At 36.4% G+C, this 4,990-nt stretch overlaps 1 non-coding gene across 1 annotated transcript; it reads left to right on the top strand.

Annotated features, from left to right (window-relative positions):
- The first annotated feature begins 3,281 nt into the window (after positions 1-3,281).
- LOC122044584 lies at positions 3,282-3,387 on the top strand. Its single transcript, XR_006129617.1, has one exon. It is a non-coding gene; the product is annotated as a small nucleolar RNA R71 (small nucleolar RNA).
- The last annotated feature ends 1,603 nt before the right edge of the window (positions 3,388-4,990 follow it).

Genomic DNA, 4,990 nt, shown 5'->3' with positions numbered 1-4,990 from the left:
TGTGACCCTATAGGTTCTTGTAACGTTGGCAATGCCCCTAAACCCATTTAGGAGCATAAGTAATAAGCGGTATTTAGCAACACATCATTACTACCCAAGTTACAAGAATGTTGAGATCCAACATCACCTTGTGACTACTAATTGTGACTCCTCACAATATATGACAAGTGTCCTTCTATCCTAGACATCTAGATTGATCAATGTAAGGCATAGACCGTGTCATCCTCTGACCAATCTCAATCTTGATCTCCAAGTAGACTCACTAAATCAAATGAGCTCAATATCTCATATTGACTCATTTGGGTATGGCCATGCACTTCATGATCTCACTCTATCAAGATTATCGATGTCTCTCCAGTCATATAGGAGGGATAGATCCCATCTACATCACTCACATCCCTCTGCATAATTCGTTACATACCCAGTAATTGCCTTTATAGTCCACCCAGTTACGGGTGACGTTTGACGAAACCAAAGTACATAACTCCTTATGTAGGGATCCATGGTGACTTCGGGTCCAAGGACTAGTAGTCATACTAATAGCCACATGAGAAATTATATGACACTCATATAACGATCTAACGATCCATGATACTTTCTCATGGCGGGTCATTCAGTATACATTCTTCAATGCATACCCATGTGTTAACTTGATATCTCTATATCTATGACTTGTGAGATCAAGTCATCGAGTTGACCTACATGCTAGTCTTATTGCATTAACATTACCCATAAAAACCATAAAAAACCTAAATTTAAAGAAAATTACAGAACCTACATTTTTCTTAAAAATGCAAACGAAACTCATACAAGTCTTCGCACGTGGCTCTGATACCACTGTTGGGTTTTTCGGGCCACGAAAACCCTTTTTCGCGTCGCGGAAACCCCGAAAGCCCCAGCCACAGGATCCGTGCGAAGTAAAAACTTTCGAAAAACTTATGAGTACGAGTTTTATGCTAGTTCTAAACTAGGAGAAGGAATTACCCTTGATGCGTGCCCTTTACGAATCCCGCTCGTCCAAGGAAGTGTCGGATCTCAAGTTGTCAAGGTAGACAACTCTCTATGCATAACCACACGAACACAAGAAAGGAGATAACCAAACTATAGGTGTGCTAGCACCTTAGTAGGTCTCGGCAAGATGAGGAGAGGGAGAGCAAGAAGAGAGAGCTCAAGGAGGAAGAAGATGTGAATGACCCCTTGAATGAGAAAAATGAATTCCATTCATTTTTATGTGTGTGGCCGGCCACAATTGTAACTCCATTACAATTAATGTGGCCGACCACATTAAATGGAATGGAGGTTTGTAACCTCCATGATGTGGCACACACATAAGTAACCATGATGATGTGGAGCATCATCATTGGTCCACATCTTGCCAACTCACTAATGATGTGGCATATAGTCAAGTCAAACTTGACTCTTCCTCTTCCTCTCAAGTCAAGTCAAACTTGACCAAATCTCTCTCATGGTTGATCTAATCTAACCATTTGATTCAAACCAATTTAATATAATGAATCTAATTCATTTAATTAAATTGATTCAATGAGTCATAATCTAAATTAGACTCATTAAACACATGAATCAACTTGAGTCCAACTCAATTATCCCAATTAGGATTACTCTTAATCCAATTTGATTCATCACATAAATCTAATCCTCTTGGTTCATCATATGAACATAATCTCCATCTAATTGTCCATAGTGTGTGACCCTATAGGTTCTTGTAATGTTGGCAATGCCCCTAAACCCATTTAGGAGTATAAGTAATAAGCGGTATCTAGCAACACATCATTACTGCCCAAGTTACAAGAATGTTGAGATCCAACATCACCTTGTGACTACTAATTGTGACTCCTCACAATATATGACAAGTGTCCTTCTATCCTAGACATCTAGATTGATCAATGTAAGGCATAGACCATGTCATCCTCTGACTAATCTAAATCTTGATCTCCAAGTAGACTCACTAAATCAAATGAGCTCAATATCTCATATTGACTCATTTGGGCATGGTAATGCACTTCGTGGTCTCACTCTATCAAGAATATTGATGTCTCTCCCGTCATATAGGAGGGATAGATCCCATCTACATCACTCACATCCCTCTGCATAATTCGTTACATACCCATTAATCGCCTTTATAGTCCACCCAGTTACGGGTGACGTTTGACGAAACAAAGTACATAACTCCTTATGTAGGGATCCATGGTGACTTCAGGTCCAAGGACTAGTAGTCATACTAATAGCCACATGAGAAAGTATATGACACTCATATAACGATCCATGATACTTTCTCATGGCGGGTCATTCAGTATACATTCTCCAATGCATACCTATGTTTCAACTTGATATCTCTATATCCATGACTTGTGAGATCAAGTCATCGAGTTGACCTATATGCTAGTCTTATTGCATTAACATTATCCTTGAATATTAATACTCGACTAGGAATGATTAAGAGTAGTGTTCCCTATATCATCTCACTATCGGTTCAACTAACCGATTGATATAGGTGAGAACCTTCTACTCAAGGACGCTATTATACTTAGTTTATTTGGCACCAATATAAGTAAGTATAATAACCTAAACAAATACCTTTATTTATATAAGAATATGATACAACAAGTCCATAATACAATCATCAAATGATTGGCTCTAGGGCTCTAACTAACATAAACTTCCTTTTTCCCAAATTCCCATTGAGCTTTTGGAGGAGGTCCAACTTGCTTATCTAGTGTTGGTGTGATTAATCATTGAGGGAAAGGTACTTGTGGCCTTTGGGAACTTCCTAGAGAAATGAAACTGAGTTCTTGTGATCTTCTATTATTCTTCTCCTCAATTCTTAACATGTCATTCTTCAGAAGTTCTTCATGATTTTTTCCACTTCTCAACCCAAGATCATCACACTTTTCATTAGATCTTGACTGTGTAGGAGTGGGATCTTCTTTAAACCATTTTGAAACAATACTATCAAGCTTTGCCCCCAAATGTTTGAACTCCTCACTCTGTGACTTGTGAATTTCAACATTTTTAGGTGGTTGAACTTCATTTTGTTTGACAGGCTCTCTTACATTTATGGTTTGCACTTCTAGAATATTTGAGGGAAATTCCATCCAACTTTTGTTCGACTATTCATGGAGGTTCAATGTCACTTGATCAATTAATGAATATCTTCATCTACACTTTTGTTCATAAAAGAACCTCCAGCTGATGAATCCAATAAACTCTTGTTTGAGAAAGAAATTCCCCCATAGAATATGTGAAAAATCAACCATTTTTTAAAACCATGATGAGGGCACTGTCTTTGAAGACTCTTGAATCTATCCCATGCTTCAAATAATGATTCTTCATATGCCTGAGCAAAATTTGTTATGCAATTCCTCATATACACTCTTCTACTTGGAGGGAAAAAAAGATTCAGAAATTGCTTCTCCAATTGTTCCCAACTTGTGATGCTTTGAGGACAGAGAGAATATAGCCAAGTCCTTACTTTATCCTTGATACTGAAAGGAAATGTCATCAATCGAACTGCATCTGTTGATACTCCTTCACATTTCATCAAATCACAAATCTCTAAAAATGTTTCAAGATGCAGATAAGGACTTTCTGATACTTCACCTTCAAATTTGTGACCTTGTATCATGAAAATTATCTCTGGGTCTAGTTGGAAACTTTCTGCTTCAATTTGAGGTTGCACAATGGGAGATAAAAATCTTGCAGAAAAGGGTATAGAAAAATTTCTCATGGGTCTGCTTGACATGTTAGTGCTCATGGATATTCAAGAAAAAAAAAGATTATCAAGAATCAAAGACAAGAAATAAAATGCAATATGAAAAACAAGAAAGAAAATGCAAAATTTAAATTGCAAGAAAGAAAGTGCATAATGAAAACAAGAAAGAAAAGACAAAAGGAAAAAAGAAAAATGTCTAGAATAATTCATATGCTAATCAACTAACAAGATATGTTTACAAAAGAAAAGAAGAAAGAAACTAGATCAAAAGAGAAAATAGAGAAAAGTTAGATTAGAGTGCTAGAAATCAAGAATGCAAAGTTAGAATTAGAATTAGAATTGCAACAAAAAGAATTGTCAAGAATTAAAAAGATATGCAAATGATGAAAACAAAATTCTAACACTTAGTTACAACTATGCAAATGAAAAGAAAAGTTATGTCTAATCTAACTCAATTGATAATTCCTAATGTTATAGTGTAGTCCCCGGCAACGACGTCAAAAACTTGTTGACCTCCGCAAGTGTATGGAAATGTCGCAAGTAATATAAAATATTATCGTATCCACAGGGACTGGAATAAGCACTAGAAATGTTTCAACACGAGTTAGCTAAACAACTAATCAATTGGTTTCCAAAAGCTAAATGTAACTAATGAAAAGTAAACATAGAAATGAAAGATCAACAAACAAGATTATGGGGCAGTGATAAGGGAATGTTCTAGGAATTTTGGTTTCTTTGTAAGATTGCTCAATGTAAATGATTCACCAAATCCTATTTCTCAATTGTCCAACATTTATAGAAGGTTGCCGGTTCTCTCTTGCAATAGACAACCGGCCTAGGACTGAAATCTATACCTAAATGTGATTAAGTAGTTATGAACTTATGTTGTCTTTACACGGGCTTGTTCCTGTCATGAAGATCCCTCGGATGATCAACACAAGATCATACTCCTCAACCCATAAGATATAAAGATTAATCCCTAAATCTATCCTACCCTCTTGAATTATCCTATTTTTCCCTAAATCTTATCCCTCAAACGTCCTTATAAGGGCTTGCACCTTTCGCGTGCTTCCCTCGGAAAATCGAGTGGGAGATAATCTCTACAAGATCCATAGGGCATTCAAACAATCAATCTAAAATGAGAATTAGATCCACATCACAACAATTTATTCAAGATTGAATTGATACAAACAAGACAATATCATAGAAACAAGGAAATGGCAAATCCACAAGAGTTTACTTCAATTCATCATACAAATA

The sequence above is a fragment of the Zingiber officinale genome, chromosome 2A, assembly GCF_018446385.1.
Source record: "Zingiber officinale cultivar Zhangliang chromosome 2A, Zo_v1.1, whole genome shotgun sequence".
Taxonomy (NCBI): Eukaryota; Viridiplantae; Streptophyta; class Magnoliopsida; order Zingiberales; family Zingiberaceae; genus Zingiber; species Zingiber officinale.
The sequence above is the reverse complement of the archived record's forward strand: the minus strand, read 5'-3'. Positions and strand labels throughout refer to the sequence as shown.